General features: G+C 44.9%; 1 pseudogene; it reads right to left on the bottom strand.

Annotated features, from left to right (window-relative positions):
• Nucleotides 1-1,754: 1,754 nt before the first annotated feature.
• Nucleotides 1,755-19,499, bottom strand: LOC124511649 (vomeronasal type-1 receptor 4-like; annotated as a pseudogene).
• Between the last annotated feature and the right edge of the window lie 219 nt (nt 19,500-19,718).

The raw sequence follows: 19,718 nt of genomic DNA, 5'->3' as shown, positions 1-19,718 counted from the left end.
GATCCCACAGCCCCTGCCCTTCCATCCGCTCATACAGATACTGCCACCATCCTGGCCCAGCACAATTGCCCTACCCTTCTCCAGGACTCCCTACGTCCCATCCCCTTCCTCCTGCCATGTCTTACCTACACTTTGGAATAACTTTCTAGTTATTCCACTGATGTTAATCCTCACATAACCCAAACATCACCTGCATAACCCTTCAGCCTTTAGAAACCTCAGGTCTGACCACACCAGATCCGAGGTCATGAAAGTCTGAAGTTTTTCCAGGAATTTTTGCCAGTTCCCATGGATTGGCAGGATCTCCACCATCCTTCATTTAGTTTTCCCTGAAAAACCTGTGAACCCAGGTACAGAATTCAGTCTCCCCTCTAATTATCTCACAAAAATAAAAGGCTTTTTAAAAAAGCCTCAGTGAGCCCTTGAACTTTATACACTGTAAGATGGCACAAAGGGAAACATCAGCATACCCCATAGAAAATGATTTCATACACTCTTACGGTGATTTTTTCTTCCTTCCAAAGTTGCTTCTGCACTGCCAAGCCAATGAGAACTCTCAGCTCTCCCCTTTCCACCTATGCAATGTCCCCCATGCTGACCACTCTGCTCTCCCAGACCCAATGTTTTAATTCATTACCATTTTTACAGTGATCAATTTGCTTCTCCCAAATCATACCCGACCTACACACCCAAACTCATCCTGATTTGGAGACTGAGGGAAGCTTCTCTTAGCATAACACAATCTGTTAGAGGGGGGGGAAATGTGTGAATACAAACACCATATGATCACTTTCAGAAACTAGAAAGAGTCCAAAATTTTAGCCAAATGGCAGGTGAACAAGTTAGTCTTCAAAGGTTTCATGGATGTGGGTAGAAGACACAAGACTCCTAGATCAGAGACAAGGGCTTTATTATTCACAGTACCACAGGTAACATAAGCTTGATATGTGCATTGGTTCCCTTTGGCCCCCAAGCTTCAAACCGATCCAGCTTTTGCCTGGAAACATTACCTTCATTTTCCTGCATGACAAATAAATCTGTTCTATGCCCCAAAAGGAGAAACCATCTATTTTCTAAGGCTGTTTTCTATATAGACATCTTTGGGAAAATAGGAATAAAATCTATCAACAACTCTGCCCACAAGACACACAGAAACTTGAAAATCCCATGAGTATCAGCTCCTTCCTTCAAAGCATCATTATTATTTTAAGATTTATTTTTATTTTTAAGTAATTTTTACACCCAACATGGGGCTCAAACCCACAACCCCAAGATCAAGAGTCATATACTCTATCGACTGAGGCAACCTGGTACCCCACAGCTCCTTATTTCTGTATAGTTGACTTCTGGTAAATTTTCCCATGAGTATACCCCACCATTGGACAGTGGCAAATCACAGAGAATAGGCTGATACCAAATTCATTAATCATTTGATTAAAGTTACTATCATCAGGGCCCCATGCAGTCAGATCAGGGAAGCCTGACCTCAGCAATACACTCAAAGTCTCAGATTCAACCACCTGAAAAATTTCATAAGCCATCAGGACATGCTTTGGGGAGCCAGGTGGTTTTCTCCTTAAGTGTTTGCATTGACCTTTATATTGAAGCTGTATCAGGGATTTGTTCTAATCAAGTGTGGTAAGGTGACAGAAATGGAAATGAATGCCTTTGAAAAAAGAGTTTACTACTTACAGCTCCTGGGGAAAAGGAACATTTCACACCACACAAGACCCGCAGGGAAGTACCAGGCAGGGTCAGTAGGAGTCTGAAGGAGCAAAGGGAAAGCACCGCTCAGAGCATTTAGTGCGCTTTCTGTGGGAAGAAAGAAGAGAGGGAAATCAAACCACTTAAGATTGGCTAGTTTGAATAATTTCAGTGGACTCTGGACAGTAGGTGTGGTCCCCAGTCATTCAGTACCCGGCCCAGGGGTGATTTAGGGCAAGGGTAAATATTGGTTTGGTATGTAAGAGTTGGTTAGGGCTATGGGCTCTGGAATGGCCGGTGGGTTTACACAGACGATTGTCACAATGTGAGGCAGTGGTTAGCTATCTCTAGGCGTTAACTAGCACAGAGCGGGACAGTCTCTCTAGAATTAGGAAAGCCTCCAAGATGCCAAAGTATCATAAAGCACAGAAAATAATAATAATTTTTAAAACCTTGATTAATACATTTCACTTGGCCAGGGTTATTAATCCAGGTACACACTACTCTGGCCTGCAAGGAAGAAGTCTAGAACTATTTCTTCACTCATAATAACCATGATCGGTGAGTTGAGGCTGATTTGAATACCTTCCAGGGCCAGTATGTTGTTTCCTTAAATACTGGCAAAGTCTCTTATGACCACCCCTAAGGTTCATGTCAGCCTATGCTCAGGGGTGAGGGATGTCAATGAATGGTTTCCACATAAGAAGAATCCTACGGATGTACACAGCATATGTACTTAACAAGTTTTTTTTTCTTTTACTTTTTTTAATGTTTGTTTATTTTTGAGAGAGAGAGAGAGCAAGCAGGTGAGGGGCAGAGGGAGAGAGAGAGAGAGAGAGAGAGAGAGAGAGAGAGAGAGAGAGACAGAACCCAAAGTAGGCTCCAGGCTCTGAGCTGTCAGCACAGAGCCTGACATGGGGCTTGAACTCACGAACCGTGAGATCATGACCTGAGGGAAGTCGGATGTTCAACCAACTGAGCCACCCAGGTGCCCCAACAAGTGTTGTTTTTAAGGCTGGGTCCTACCAGTGGATCCCATGTCAATCAGAGTGCATGGGCTGAGAGCACCTAAAACATGCCATCCCTCTAGGCTGGCAAACCTTAGAACCCTGTGTTGTCCTGTAACTTTTACCCCTTCCATCCCTATCCTGGAAACAGTCAAGAAGAGAACATCTGCTCTTGAAGATGGCTACATTCAATCACCAAATGGCCAAGCCAAGTTGTGTGGGCCAGGAGGAGGACATAATAGAGGTAGAATTAGACAGTTGACCCATTTTTAGATTTGGTGATAAAACGCATAACATGGTGGGAGTGCAAATGATCCAGAAAGGGTAAACAGTGACACGGCTTGCAGGGTCACAATGATGTGGCTGGAGTTGGCTAACTGACATGCTGGAGGCATTAGCAGTGTGAGGCATGATGGCCTGGAGTCATTCTGCCTGGAAGGGTTGGGAGCCTCCCAGCCGTGAGACAAACAAGTCAACTTTCTCCCAGAACCACAGGTCTGTCATGCAGTGATGGCCTCTGCATCAGCACAGAGCTGAGCTCCATCATCGATCGCATGATCAATCAGTGCTCAGTGATCAGTCCCTTATGACAACAAGCCCTTAACACGGGTTTCCAAGGGAGCAGCAGCTGAGATGTGTTCCCAGGTCCCAGCCCCACCACCATAATCAGAAGATCTACAGTTTTCAACATGGAAGGTCAAGAGCTAGAACATAGGCAACAACCCCAAACCCTGAATTCTGACGACCGATCTTTGGGTGGAGCCACCATGCCCGCTTTGGGTTCTGCGTGGCTGGCACTGAGGCTGGGCAGCCACAGCACCCTAGGGAACACCATTAGGTGTCACTTTTCCCAAGCTGTCACTAAACCCTTGGCCATGCGGTCAGGAATGCTCGGTGAACCAAAGGCCTCACAGAAGAAGGAAATTTGCTTCAGACACTTGAGAAGGTATTGCAGACAGGGAGTCTGGAGTTCTCTCTTGTCCAGCAAGGCAGAGGATGCAGGATTAAATAGGAGAGAGGCTAGTGTCCAGGAAGAGACAAGAGCCAGGAATAGTGGTTTTGTCTCCATATTTATTCAGCTCACAAGATATTACCCACATGATGAACGTGAAGAAAACAAGATCCTACACACATGAAGGTGGAGAAAACAATCAGAAAGTAATCTTTAACTTGTGCATGTAAGAAGCAAGGCAAGTGGAGTTTGCAATCAAGGTACATTAGTATACTGGCACCAGATGGACAGTAATTGCCTGCAGGTGATACAAGTTACTCATGATCCATTACACTATCTCACTAGCTAACCTCAGGCATTTTTGCCCCATGGTGGTGGCTTCCACTGTAAGCTTTTTTCTAACCCATTTATGTAAGTAGAAACTATTTCTTCACAAGAAGGCATAAAATTTCCACCAAAGATAGCTCCCAATTTTTCCTTTAGACCTGAGATGTGCATGCACCAGTGTATTTTCCCCTCTTGTATATACAATTTCTACATGACAAGCAAGGCTTCTGGGGCCTTTCAAAGAGCTTGCATTGACCCAACTCAAAGCTGGAGGAGTCTGGGGGTCTCAAGCCCTGGATGGGAAAGGATTCAGTCTGACAAGAGCCCCATAGGAAGAAAAGAACTGACCTTCAGGATCAGTACAACCAGTAATTATGTCCAAGTAGCTATGAATCTAAAACCCCAAGGCACTTCCAGGTGGCGCCTTCGCCAACTGGCCCCAGACGACAAAATCACCAAATTCTCTTCACCAGTGGAAGAACTGAGCATTGTAAATATGACCACACATTTCCAGGAAACCTCAAGTGGAGAAAGGACTATGAATTTCAACCACCCTTACTGATAGAGAGGTGGTAACAACCCAGGCAGGGCTATGGAGACCACCCTTCTGACTTGTCGATGAACAAACACAGTACTATCCACACAGTGGAAAGTTTGGACATAGAAAGGTAGAGACACTCATGATAAGACCTATCGTGCCTCCCTAATACTTTTCTACCTGCACTTCATCCAGATTGGCGTGATTCACTCTGGCACTAATGGGACCTGGAAGCCCAAACATACAACAGGTGGATTCCAGCTACTGACTGATGGAGAAACAGCAGGATGCTGAATTAGCCACAACTCACAAACTTCCCTTGTTCAGTTCTCTTCCTTCCCTCACCATGGACCCTGTCCAAACCCTATCAGCTGAGTTTGATTGCTTTATAATTATTTTTTCTTTTTTTTTAATGTTTTTATTTATTTTTGAAGGAGAGAGAGACCGAGCGTGAGCAGGGGAGGAGCAGAGAGAGAGGGAGACATAGAATTTGAAGCAGGCTCCAGGCTCCGAGCTGTCAGCCCGGAGCCCGACGTGGGGCTCGAACTCACGAACTGGGAGATCATGACCTGAGCCGAAGTCAGACGCTTAGCCGACTGAGCCACCCAGGCGCCCCTATAATTATTTTTTCTATGTAAATAGAGGCTAATGAGTTTAACACTTACTTGAGTCAGGGGCCAAGCAAGGTTACGCTATCCCCTGGGCATGTGAATGCAACAGGTCAGGAGAAGCTAATATGGGAGGAGACAGGGAAAAGGGGGAGGTTGTATTTATATTTTTAGTTTTTCCCCAGTTTTATTGAGACATAATTGACGTATGATATTTTATAAGCTTCAGACACTTAATGATTTCTATCACAATGACTTCAGACAATGTAATGATTTCTATGTGCATAGGTAAATGATTACCTCAATAAGCTTAAGTAACATCCAGGTACTATTCTCTTTTCCCTTTTCACACTAAGGTCTGTGCTGCCTTCTTACTGTGGTACATTCCAGGGCTTGGGAACACAGCAGTCCCCCCCCCCCCATTCCACGGGGGATACATGCCAAGACTTTATTTTATTTTTTTTTTTTTTTAATTTTTTTTTCAACGTTTATTTATTTTTGGGACAGAGAGAGACAGAGCATGAACGGGGGAGGGGCAGAGAGAGAGGGAGCCACAGAATCGGAAACAGGCTCCAGGCTCTGAGCCATCAGCCCAGAGCCTGACGCGGGGCTCGAACTCCCGGACCGCGAGATCGTGACCTGGCTGAAGTCGGACGCTTAACCGACTGCGCCACCCAGGCGCCCCAGGACTTTAGATATATATCTTGAGAATGATTAGTTGGAAACACCAATGATTGGTTGATATGCATATCTTATACTTCTTCACTAATCACTAAAGTAATGAATACTTGTTGCAGAAAATGAGCAAACATAAGTGTAGAAGACTCTGGCAATTCTTCAAAGCTCTTGAACTGAAAAAGGATAATTATCTCTTCTTTTAAAAATGGTAGAATCCACCCATCAAACCATGCGATGAAGGTGCTTTATCTGTTTATTTACAAAGATATCTCTTTCTTCTGTGTATACGTCTTCTACTTAGGCTTCCTATCATTACTGGAGTCAATATTCCTCAATTACTCTTTACTACAAAATTCCATGTCATCTAACTTTCAACTTAATCGGCATCGAGTAGGTCAAACATGTCCAATAATTCCTAATGCACATTAGCGGTTTCATGTTCTTTCTTTTACTTGTATTCCACTGATTATCCTTATCAGGTATTTTGTCAGATTCCATTTTTTTTATGTTTATTTATTTTTGAGAGAGAGAGAGAGAGAGAGACATATCGTGAGCGGGGGAGGGGCTGAGACACAAAGAGACACAGAATCTGAAGCAGGCTCTAGGCTCCACCCTGTCAGCACAGAGCCTGACTCAGGGCTCAAACTCATGAAAGGTGAAATCATGACCTGAGCCAAAGTCAGATGCTTAACCGACTGAGCCACCCGGGTGCCCCTCAGCTTCCATATTTCTGCTCATAACTTGAAGGCGGTGCACCCCAGTGGTCTGAAAATTAATAAGAAACCTGTTTTTAGGCAGAAAATCTTCTACGGGAAGTGGAAGATCCAGTAAGACGCAGGTGCTTCACCTCCAGTTCCTCATCTGTCAGACGACAGCATCCTGCTTCTTCCCTGTCTGCCTCCAGGGATCCCAGAAAAGAAAGTACTGTTCACAAAGGCAACCAACTGAATGGGAGAGGATATTTGCAAATGACATATCAGATAAAGGGTTAGTACCCAAAATCTATAAAGAACTTATCAAACTCAAAAAACAAGTAATCCAGTGAAGAAATGGGCAAAAGACGTGAATAAACACTTCTCCACAGAAGACATCCAGATGGCCAACCGACACATGAAAAAAATGCTCAACATCACTCATCATCAGGGAAATACAAATCAAAACCACATTGAGATACCACCTCATACCTGTCAGAATGGCTAACGTTAACAACTCAGCATACAAGAGATATTGGCAAGGATACCAAGAAAAAGGATCTCTTTTGCACTGTTGGTGGGAATGGAAGCTGGTGCAGCCACTCTGGAAAACAGTATGGAGGTTCCTCAAAAAATTAAAAATAGCACTGCCCTATGACTCAGCAATTGCACTACTAGGTATTTATCCAAGGAATACAGTAATGCTGTTTTGAAGGGGCACATGCACCCCTACGTTTATAGAAGCACAATCAACAATAGCCAAAGTATGGAAAGAGCCCAAATGTCCATCGATGGATGAATGGATAAAGAAGATGTGGTATGTTTATGCAATGGAGTGTTACTCAGCAATCACAAAGAATGAAATCTTGCATTTGCAATTATGTGGGTGGAACTAGATAGTATTATGCTAAGCAAAATTAGTCAGAGAAAGACAAATATCATATGACTTCAGTCATATGAGGACTTTAGGACGCAGAACAGATGAACGCAAGGGAAGGGAGGCAAAAATAATATAAAAACAGGGAGGGAGACAAAACACAAGAGACTCTTAAGTATGGAGAACAAACAGAGGGTTACTGGAGGGGTTGTGGGAGGGGGGATGGGCTAAATAGGTAAGGGGCATTAAGGAATCTACTCCTGAAATCACTGTTGCACAATATGCTAACTAACTTGGATGTAAATTAAAACAATAAAAAATTAAATTAAATTAAACTAAATTAAAAAGAAAGTACTGTTCACACACGTTCCAAAGGACTCTTCAGAGATATGAACCAGAAGGTTGTAATTGTTTTTGGTAATTGGCAACTAGGAAAAACTTTTTTTCAGAAACGTTCCTAGGTCTCCAAGTCTGCACTGTCACTGCCAGTACATGTGAAATGGTAATTGTGGGTCTAAGGGGAGGTGAGGACACAGGACCACAAACCCATAGCTTACAGTATGGCTGCCCCCCTAACCCCCTGCCACCCCCTGCACACAAACACATAAGCAAAGGCTGTTGCAACCTTCACACTCAGTCCACCAGCCTGGCAGCAGAAAGTATTCAAGTAAGGGTTTTCTCTTTCAGGCTGAAGAGCAGAGTCCCTAACGAAAGGAGGTGTTTCAGGAGCCTGTGTAAGTGATGTCAGAAAAGGAATACTTCTGGGGTGGAGCCTGCTCCAGTACCAAAGCTATATGGGGATGAGGGAAATTCCTAAGGCATGGGCTGAGCCGGTAAAGAAAACTGGGAGTACTAGACCTACACCAACCCCTGATGATTCTTTTTCTTTTCTTTTTTTTAAGTAGGTTCTGAACTCAATGTGGGGCTTGAACTCCTAACCCTGAGATCAAGAGTCACATGTTTTACTGACTGAGCCAGCCAGGTGCCCCAATCCTTGATGATTCTTAACATAACCTAATACAATCCTTACTCATGGTGTTTGCTCGTGTTTAAGCCAAGTGATTATGGAATTTGATTTTTTTTTTAAATTTTTTTAACGTTTATTTATTTTTGAGACAGAGAGAGAGCATGAACAGAGGAGGGTCAGAGAAAGAGGGAGACACAGAATCTGAAACAGGCTCCAGGCTCTGAGCTGTCAGCACAGAGCCCGACGCGGGGCTCGAACCCACAGACTGTGAGATCATGACCTGAGCCGAAGTCGGTCGCTCAACCGACTAAGCCACCCAGGCGCCCCTGGAATTTGATTTTTAAGGTGTTTAAGGATTATAGTTCTTAAACCATCTTCTGTTCCATATACCTTATAGAAATCCAAGACTAAAATTTTAGGTTTATTAGAGGTGCATCTATAATGTACAAGGTGCCATGCTTTTAACAAAAAGTAAGATGGGTCCATAGGAATCACCCAATCCTTGGCAGAAAAAGTACGTCTGAACAGCCGCTGCTGGAATAGAAATATATTTCTCTAACTTGGGTTATGACACAACTCAAGGGAATTAATCCTGCCCCACTGAAAACATCAATTTCCGATGATAATGGTGAAGACAGTTTTCCCTCCTGAGGTTAGGAAAACAGCATTTATTTTTTTTTATTTTTTTAATATATATTTTTTTCGTTTTTATTTATTTTTGAGACAGGGAGAGACAGAGCATGAACAGGGGAGGGTCAGAGAGAGGGAGACACAGAATCTGAAACAGGCTCCAGGCTCTGAGCTGTCAGCACAGAGCCCGACGCGGGGCTCGAACTCATGGACCGCGAGATCATGCCCTGAGCCGAAGTCGGATGCTTAACCGACTGAGCCACCCAGGCGCCCCGGAAAACAGCATTTAAAGAAAGGTAATTTAGGATTTGTGTTTCAGACAGTGGTGGTTAGGCTCCAATGTGTCCTGTGATATTTTCTCTGGTTGAAAAATATTGTGATATCCCAAACTCAATGCACATTCCTCTTTGACTTTAATACCATGCACAAGTTTCACAAATCTCATTTCTAATATTTTCACTTAACTGAGGTTTGAAAAGAATGTGATCAGAAAATAGGTACGATTTTATTTCTATACATTTTATTATTTATTAAGCTTTCGTGACCCATAGTTGATGGCATGGCATAAATTGTTTAATTCGGTGATATTAGTGTTCAATTACTGTAATACAGACACAGCACTCTCGTCCTGGTGTAAAACAAATGAGTCTTTCTGCAAACATCCTAACATTGAGCCAATTTTGCATTCATTAAACCCAAACTTGGTAATGGGGCAGATTCCTTTCGTATGATATTGTTATCTGTACTGCATATAAATTTTATTAGAATCTCTAAAGCCTTATTCTTTAAGATTTTATTTTTTTAAGAAATCTCTACCCCCAATTCATAACCCCAAGATGAAGCGTCACAGATGCTGAGCCAACCAGACACCCCTCTAAAGTTTCATTCTTAACTGGTGTTGACTTATAGAATGAATCTTTATACATAAAGAAAAGGTTTTAGGGGTGCCTGGGTGGCTCAGTCAGTTAAGCATCTGACTTCAGCTCAGGTCATGATCTCACGGTTTGGGAGTTCGAGCCCCACATCTGGCTCTGTGCTGACAGCTCAGAGCCTGGAGCCTGCTTCGGATTCTGTGTCTCCCTCTCTCTCTGCCCCTCCCCCACTCACGCTCTGTCTCCCTCTCTCAAAAATAAACACACATTATGTCCATCAACTGATGAATGGATAAAGAAATTTTATATACACAATGGAGTACTACGTGGCAATGAGAAAGAATGAATTATGGCCCTTTGTAGCAACGTGGATGGAACTGGAGAGTGTGATGCTAAGTGAAATAAGCCATACAGAGAAAGACAGATACCATATGGTTTCACTCTTATGTGGATCCTGAGAAACTTAACAGGAACCCAAGGGGGAGGGGAAGGAAAAAAAAAAAAAGAGGTTAGAGTGGGAGAGAGCCAAAGCATAAGAGACTGTTAAAAACTGAGAACAAACTGAGGGTTGATGGGGGGTGGGAGAGAGGGGAGGGGAGCTGATGGGCATTGAAGAGGGCATCTTTTGGGATGAGCACTGGGTGTTGTATGGAAACCAATCTGACAATAAATTTCATATATTAAAAAAAATAAAAATACATTAAAAAAAATTTTTTTTTTATGAAATACTACCAATCTAAGGTAAAATGTTGGGGCACCTGGCTGGCGCAGTGAGTTCGAGCCCCATGTTGGGGGCAGAGATTACTAAAAATAAATAAATAAAGCTAAAATGAATGAATGAATGAAAATAAATAAAGTAGGGATGCCTGGATGACTCCATTGGTTAGGCATGTGACTTTTTTTTTTTTAATGTTTATTTTTGAGAGAGAGACACAGAATCTGAAGCAGGCTCCAGGTTCCAAGTTCTGAGCTGTCAGCACAGAGCCCGACCCGGGGCTCAAACCCATGAACCATGAGATCATGACCTGAGCTGAAGTTGGAAGCTTAACCAACTGAGCTGCCCAGGCGCCTCTAGGCAGCTGACTCTTGATATCAGCTCAGGTCATGATCGCACAGTTTGTGGGACTGAGCCCCATCTGGCTCTGCACTGATGGCACAAAGGCAGAGGGAAAAACAACAACAAGAAAAATACATGTTTCCGATAAGATGAGGGAATTTTTTTATTCTTATCCAGGCAAAGCTGGGCCTGGACACACTGGGGTCACAGTTCATCAGCATAAAGGGGCTGAGAGTAGGAAAACATACAGCAAAGAGAGCTGACATGGCCACCAGCAACTGGCTGGGTTATTTATTTAAAAAATTTTTTTAACACTTATTTATTTTTGAGACAGAGAGAGACAGAGCATGAACGGGGGAGGGGCAGAGAGAGAGGGAGACACAGAATCCGAAACGGGCTCCAGGCTCTGAGCTGTCAGCACAGAGCCCGACGCGGGGCTTGGACCCACGGACCGCGACATCATGAGCTGAGCTGAAGTCGGACGCTTAACCAACTGAGCCACCCAGGCGCCCCTGGCTGGGTTATTTAAACAAGCCACGCAAACTTGACAAATGGAGGAGAGTCTCTGACAAAACACAAAGGTGTTCACCAGAACGAGGATGCTCTGGGTGGCTCTGGAACCAGCAGAGAATCTGGGAGAGACACTGGTTGCATGAATGTATCAGACTCTGCTTGTGCCTGTGCAGGATGGAGACCACGTAGCCCCTGGCCCAGAGCATGAGCCCCAGAGAGAAAACATCAGTGAGCGATAGCCACACCACAAACAGAGAGACTCTGATATTATCGTGAAAGACCCCACATTATCCATAATTCCTTTTTCACGTTATGTTTGTGCTGATCCACTGGGCAGTCTCATAGAGCGGGAAAATGGTGTTTATCAGCACATCCGGCATCCAGCAGAGGGCGGTGGAGGGGCCGATGTACTTTGCAACTTTCCCTTTAAGCGCTGCCCACCTGGAGTTCTGGGGACTGATGGTGATGGCCTGGAAGATACTCAACAGGCGGGTGATCTCAATGGACACACCCCTGGCCACTCTCTGAACATAGAAGAGAAGGACACATCTAAAATCGTCAGCACGTGGGGCGCCTGGGTGGCTCAGTTGGTTAAGCGTCCGACTTCGGCTCAGGTCATAATCTCGCGGTCCGTGAGTTCGAGCCCCGCGTCGGGCTCTGTGCTGACCGCTCAGAGCCTGGAGCCTGCTTCGGATTCTGTGACTTCCTCTCTTTCTGCCCCTCCCCCACTCACACTCTGTCTCTCTCTGTCCCTGAAAAATGAATAAATGTTAAAAAAAAATAAATAAATAAAATGAGGGGCATCTGGGTGGCTTGGTCGGTTAAGTGTCTGACTTCGGCTCAGGTCATGATCTCGTGGTCCGTGAGTTCGAGCCCCGCGTAGGGCTCTGTGCTGACCCCTCAGAGCCTGGAGCCTGTCTCAGATTCTGTGTCTCCCTCTCTCTCTGACCCTCCCCCGTTCATGCTCTGTCTCTGTCTCAAAAATAAATAAATGTTAAAAAAAATTTTTTTTAAATCATTGGCGCCCTGCCTCACCCCAAAATCTGCCATCATGTGGGGGACTCCTTTAGAGAGAACGACCAAGGCGTTGGCTACAGTCAGGTGCCTGGGAATCAAATCTGCACACTTCGCCCCCAGTGAAAGAAAGGAGGAGGTAAGGGTGAAGAAGAGACAAGGTCCCCAGGATTCCGACCACAGTCTGTGACAAGATCACTCCGACTGCCAGATCTCTGGTGGCCTTCCTGCCAGTCCTCAGTGACTGATGCTTGCCTTCAAAGCCATTGGATCCTGTGTAGGAACTGGGGGCGGGAAGGACATCCAGAGTGTCAACTGAATCCCAACATTCTCCGTTTACTCTGGGTTCTAAGATATTTCTAACTTCATTTTTTCGGTCTTTTCTTAAGAGATTTTTCAAGAGTTAGGGGCACCTGGGTGGCTCAGAGGGTTTAGTGCGAGACTCCAGCTCAGGTCATGATTTCACAGTTCATGGGTTCAAGCCTCGCATCAGGTTCTGTGCTGACAGCTCAGAGCTTGGAGCCTGCCTCCGATTCTGTGTCTCCCTCTCTCCCTCTTTCTCTCTGCCCCTCCCCCACTTACTCTCTGTGTGTCTCTCTCTCAAAAAATGAATAAACATTTTAGGGGCGCCTGGGTGGCTCGGTCGGTAAAGCGTCCGACTTCGGCTCAGGTCATGATCTCACGGTCCGTGAGTTCGAGCCCCACGTCGGGCTCTGTGCTGACAGCTCAGAGCCTGGAGCCTGTTTCAGATTCTGTGTCTCCCTCTCTCTCTGCCCCTCCCCTGTTCATGCTCTGTCTCTCTCTGTCTCAAAAATAAATAAACGTTAAAAAAAATTTTTTTAAATGAATAAACATTTTAAAAATATAAAAATATTTTTTTTCAGGGGCACTTGGGTGGCTCAGTCAGTTAAGTGTCCAGCTTTGGCTCATATCATGATCTCATGGTTTGTGGGTTTGAGCCTTGTGTTGGGCTCTGCAATGACAGCTCAGAGCCCGGAGTCTGCTTCAGATTCTGTGTCTCCCTCCCTCCCTCCCTCTCTCTCTCTCTCTGTCTCTCTCTCTCTGCTACTCCCCCACTTGTGTGCATGCACACGCTCTTTCTCTCTCAAAAATAAACATTTTTGGGGCACCTGGGTGGCTCAGTCAGTTAAACATTCGACTTCAGCTCAGGTCATGATCTCACAGTTCGTGAGTTTGAGCCCTGTGTCAGGCTCTGTGCTGACAGCTCGGAGCCTGAAGCCTGCTTCGTACTCTCTCTCTCTCTCACTCTCTCTCTCTCTCTCTGCCCCTCACCTGCTTGATCTCTCTCTCTCTCAAAAATAAACTTAAAAAGGGGTGCCTGGGTGGCTTGGTCGGTTAAGTGTCCGACTTCTGCTCAGGTCATGATCTCACGGTCCGTGAGTTCGAGCCCTGCATCGGGCTCTGTGCTGACAGCTCAGAGCCTGGAGCCTGTTTCAGATTCTGTGTCTCCCTCTCTCTCTGCTCCTCCCCTGTTTCACGCTCTGTCTCTCTCTGTCTCAAAAATAAATAAATGTTTAAAAAAATTTTTTTAAATGAATAAACATTTTAAAAATATATTTTTTTTTTCAGGGGGCACTTGGGTGGCTCAGTCAGTTAAGTGTCCAGCTTTGGCTCATATCATGATCTCATGGTTCGTGGGTTTGAGCCTTGTGTTGGGCTCTGCACTGACAGCTCAGAGCCCGGAGTCTGCTTCAGATTCTGTGTCTCCCTCTCTCTCTGCCCCTCCCCTGTTCATGCTCTGTCTCTCTCTGTCTCAAAAATAAATAAATGTTAAAAAAAATTTTTTTTAAATAAAAAAATAAATAAATAAACTTAAAAAAATAAAACATTTTTTAAATGAAAAATATATTTTCACTGGTATAAAAGTATACATCTATTTGTGGATGATGCTTTTTGTGTCTTTTGAACACACCACAGAGACATGCACACAGACTAAAATAAAAGCTATTGTTTATGAGTTGTGTGTTAAGCTGAAAATTTGTTCTGTTGGGGCACCTGGGTGGCTCAGTTTGTTAAGTGTCCAACTTCAGCTCAGGTCATAAGCTCACGGCTCGTGAGTTCAAGCCCTTCATCGGGCTCTGTGCTGACAGTTCAGAGCCTCGAGCCTCTTTTCAGATTCGGTGTCACCTTCCCTCCCTGTCCCTCCTCAGCTCTCACTCAGTTTCTCTCGCTCTCTCTCTCAAAAATGAATAAATTTCAAAAAAAAATTCTTTTAAAAAGAAACAAAATTTGTTTTGTTGGTCATTTAGGAGTTGTATTTTAGAATTTTGAGACACTTGAACATATATTGATATGAGTGTTACAAAGCGATAAGAGTATGTCTGTGACATGATTGTGGAATGAATGGAAATTTCAGGACCGATGCCTGAACAATTTAGAACCTTCACCCGCAAAAAATGAGTATCTCCAAGTAAATAAAGGCGAGAGCCTTCATTTCCCAAAGCAAACTGTAAGCAAAGACAAAGAAGACAGGGGTCTTTGCAGATGAAATATGACGCTTTATGCAGAACTCTCAGTAAATCACTCCAGATCCATATTAACGACAAAGAAAAAACTTTACTAACCTTAAAACTGTATGGGCTTCAGAGTGGAGGGCTCTGCCAGAGAACTGAACCAAGACGGTAAAGTTGGTTGTAATGGAACAAGCTGATGTCAGGTCCCTGACGCACCCTGGTCATGTCACTGCTGTGGTATTGTTGGAGGGGGAAAAAAAACAGTCAATTATACACCATGCCTCCAGCCCATATCAGCGTCTGCCTTTGTCACCGGCTTTGGACCTCTATCGTCACCTTGGTTCCAAACGGACCCCAAGTTCTCATGCTCCACTGGTGGCTCCTGCACCAGCCCCTGCGAATGCAAGGTATGAATGCGCCCCCTGCAGGAAGAGCCAGGTGTGCGAGGAGGTTCAGACCAGTGAACCTGATGCGGAGGAGAGAGCCTGCTCCGGATGTAGAGAGTAACGTGTGCAAAGCAGGAGCTTTAAAACATTTTTTGCATATTACTCTGAGCTGTTTGCTACATTCTTGTTTCTATGAAATATGTGAATTATACTAAAAGTTGTTGACTTTTAAAAAAAAATTTTAATGCTTATTTTATTTTTGAGAGAGAGTGAGACAGGCAGAGTGTGAGTGGGGGAGGGCAGAGAAAGGGAGACACAGAATCCCAAGCGGGCTCCAGGCTCTGAGCTGTCAGCACAGAGCCCGATGCAGAGCTTGAGCCCACGAGCCAAGAGATCATGACCTGAGCCGAAGTCAAGAGGCTCAACCGACTGAGCCACCCAGGTGCCCCTATAATTTACTGTTTTTGTTTTTTTTAATTTTTTTTAACGTTTATTTTTATTTTTGAGACAGAGAGAGGCAGAGCATGAACAGGGGAGGGGCAGAGAGAGAGGGAGACACAGAATCGGAAGCAGGCTCCAGGCTCTGAGCCATCAGCCCAGAGCCCGACGCGGGGCTCGAACTCACGGACCGTGAGATCGTGACCTGAGCTGAAGTCGGACGCTTAACCGACTGAGCCACCCAGGCGCCCCTAATTTACTGTTTTTAATCAACAACGTTTAGGGGCGCTTGGGTGGCTCAGTCGGTTGAAAATCCGACTCTTGATTTCGGCTCACGTCATGATCCCCGGGTCTCGGGATGGAGCCCCATGTCGGGTTACATGCTAACCATGGAGCCTGCTTGGGATTCTCTCTCTACCCTTCCCCCGCTCACACTCTTTCTCTCTCTCAAAAATAAATTAAAAAAAAAAACTTAAAATATAAATTTAAAAAACCAAATTATCATCAGAATCTAATCAGGAGAAAGCATCAGTTTTATGCAAATTTCGAGCCATCTATAGCTTCCAAGTCCCATAATCTCCAGTGTATTTAAACTGTTTCCTTAGCAATCTAGACAACAAGGTTCTCTTTTTCAGAAAATTCTGAATGATTTTAGACCACGAATGCCTCCTATTTATTTGTGCATTTCCTCATCCTGGTCCATACAGAGCCGATGGAACCTCTGGATGAAACCTATACATTAAATGTTCTTCCACATGGATATATCAGGACCCGAGCTCATCCCTAATCCTGGGTATCAACAGGTCACTCTGTCACCAAGGGAACATTTCCAACAGCTAAAGGCCATTCCTTCACGGTGGGAATTGCTCAAGGCATGAAAGCAGCCAGGCTGCAGAGGGTTGAGAGAAAGCTCTGGGACACAGGGAGAAGGGTCTAAAGACCAAACCCTGACCCTCATGAGAAAAACAGGAAAAATAGAAGCTGAAAATAAGCCTGTCAGACAGGACCATCAGAGGCAGAGAAATAAACGTTTCCATGTTCTAAAGCCACAATACTTCAGGGGCACCTGGGCGGCTCAGTCGGTTAAGCGGCTAACTCTTGATTTCAGCTCACGTCATGATCTCGTGGTTCATGAGATTGAGTCCTGCATCGGGCTCTGTGCTAAGGGTTCAGATCCTGCTTGGGATTCTTTCCCTCTCTCTCTCTCTTTCTGCCCCTCCCCCATTCTCTCTCTTTCTCTCTCTCTCTCAAAAATAAATGTAAAAAAAAAAAAAAATCCATGGTATTTCAGAAGAAGACAAGGACACCACCTGACCCGGGACTCAACATTTACCTGAGAACTTGCCTGTTGCCTTCTCTTCCTTCTCTGGGTTTCTTCTTTAAGTGAGATTATATGAAGGAGCGATGTGTGCATCTTGAGACTATGCCTTAAATGTGCCAGCCCAGCCCCTTCACCTGCTGCCACTACATCGCAGGCAGAGGGACCATGAACTGCAAAAAAGTGCCTGGCTGGCTCAGTCGGTGGGGCATACGAGTCTGCATCTCAGGGGTCATGAGTTCGAGCTCATGTTGGAGGTGAAATTTACGTAAACAACAGCAACAACAACGACAAAAAACAAAAGGTGACCTTCTCCCGACCTTTGTTGCAGGTAAGAACCAGGGTTAATAAGCTCCCACATGGAGATCAGCACATGACTCTCTCCTTTCCTGTGTTCACGTGGCCTCCCCTCCCACAACTCTGGCAACAGCATTGGGATGGTAGCTGCTCCAACCTGCTCCTTCCAAATTCACCTAGAGCAGACCCTTGTTACCTCCCCTTAAGCCAAAGCCCGCACTCAACTCTCATAAGTGCACCTGGGAGCCCTCGTGATCAATCCCAGCCTCACCTTAGAATCACCTGGAGCACGTTATTAAAGTGACATGGAGGGGCGCCTGGGTGGCTCAGGTGGTTAAGCGTCCGACTTCGGCTCAGGTCGTGATCTCACGGCTCGTGGATCCGTGGTTCTCATCTTGTACAGACACGAGCAGCCAGTCCACCACGTTCACAGAACCAGCGTCTTTCCCAGATCCTCTGCCGAGGCCAGAGCCATCTGTAGACTCCTCGTGTCTGTTTTCATCCACTCTTTTCTCTTTTCAGTTTATGTGATGCCTCTAGTCCGTCCTTACTGGTGGCTGATGAAACGGCGCTGCCCTCATTGATCTCTGCTTCCCGACAGTTAGCACCTTTGTTCTCATGAACGAGGACAGCCGGGTATCCAGGCTCTGCTCTGCCAGTGCCCCAATCTGGTGATCCAGCCCTAAATGTTAGATTTGTCTTTGCAAATGCAAAGTCTAGTCACTTATTCATTTGATTCTTTTTATAATGGTTTCGATGAGATATAATTCATGTGTAAAATCTTCCTTTGGGAAGTGTGCAATTCCATTGATGTGTGTGTGTGACAAAAGAGTGCAATCATCACAATCTAGATTTATTTTTTTTATGTTTATTTATTTTTGAGACAGAGCATGAGCAGGGGAGGGGCAGAGAGAGAGGGACACAGGATCCAAAGCAGACTCCATCCATGCTGTCCGTGCAAAGACCATCACAAGGCTGGAACCCACAAACTGTGAGATCGTGACCTGAGTTGAAGTCGGGCGCTCACCTGACTGAACCACCCAGGTGCCCCCACAATCTTCCCTACAAGGGAATCTTCCCTACAACCCTTGCTCCCTGCTACATCTCCCTAACCCAAATACTACTACATTCTCTGCTTCTATTTTTGACATTCCATATACATGATAGTATACAATCTGTGCTCCTTGGGAACTGGCTTATTTACTTAGCATTATGTCTAAAAGATTCGTCTGTGTTGTAGCGTATAATGGTGCCTCATTCTTTTTAAATTTCTGACGATGAGTCTATGAATACACTACGTTTTATTTCCCCGCAAATCTGTTCACAGATATTGGGTTGTTTCTACTTTTCAACAGTTAGGAATGATGTCATGAACTTGTTGCACAAATTTTTTTGCGTGCACCTATGTCGATTCATTCATCCGAGCTTTGAATCATATCAAATGTGTGCATACCGTGGGAATGCTAGTTTGGGTAAAATATTGACTCTGCTGTGCTGATGGGGGTCTCTGCAGGGTTATGGAGGAGCCAGTGCTACCCTCTGGCTGTGAGGCTAATGGGTGTTCATGGCGGTGGCATCACTGACCTGGGGGTGGAAGTGTGATGGACATACCTCCACGTTATGACACTGCAGATATCACTGTCCTGCTGAACTCCTGTGGTCTCTCTTGGCCAGAAGATTCTCCACTCATGCGGAGAATGGAGTTTCAGAAAGCTGCCAAAGCTGCTGAAATGTTTGCTAGTATTTTTATCATTTTGGAGGGAGAGTTGATTAAGTGTGGTGTCTCCCTGCAGTTCCTGTCCATATCTCTTCGCTGGATCCTGGAGTGGTTCACGCACAGCCTTGCGCGGCCACAGGACGGTTTTGAGACTGAGTCTGCATTTACAGAGCTCAGAATTCAATAGGCATGGCAGGCACCCAACAGACCATTATGAAATATGCATGCGTGGTTCCTTTCTCTTTATTTCAATGGGGAAGTTCTGGGTCTATGTTAAGGAACTTTTCAGGGAATTTGGAGGAGACCTGGGAAATACAACTTGGAAAAAAATGGACTGAATTTTGATATATTCAGAATGTTTCTTTTTTTCTTAAGATTTTGGTGGGGGGCATCTGCATGGCTCAGTGTGACTGTTGATTTTGACTCACATCATGGTCTCATGATTGTGGAATGGGGCCCCATCTCAGGCTCTGTGCTGAGCATGGAACCTGCTTGGGATTCTCTCTCTCTCTCTCTCTCTCTCTCTCTCTCCCCCCCCTCTGCCCCTCTCCCTGACTTGCACACTCTCTCTGTCACTAGAATAATTAAAAAAAAAACAGATATTTTAAATATTTAAGTAATCTCCACACCCAACATGGGGCTTAAACTCACG

The sequence above is a fragment of the Lynx rufus genome, unplaced genomic scaffold (genome assembly GCF_022079265.1).
Source record: "Lynx rufus isolate CCGP_SWC_20201006 ecotype Redwood Valley unplaced genomic scaffold, mLynRuf1.p SCAF_16, whole genome shotgun sequence".
NCBI lineage: Eukaryota > Metazoa > Chordata > Mammalia > Carnivora > Felidae > Lynx > Lynx rufus.
The sequence above is the reverse complement of the archived record's forward strand: the minus strand, read 5'-3'. Positions and strand labels throughout refer to the sequence as shown.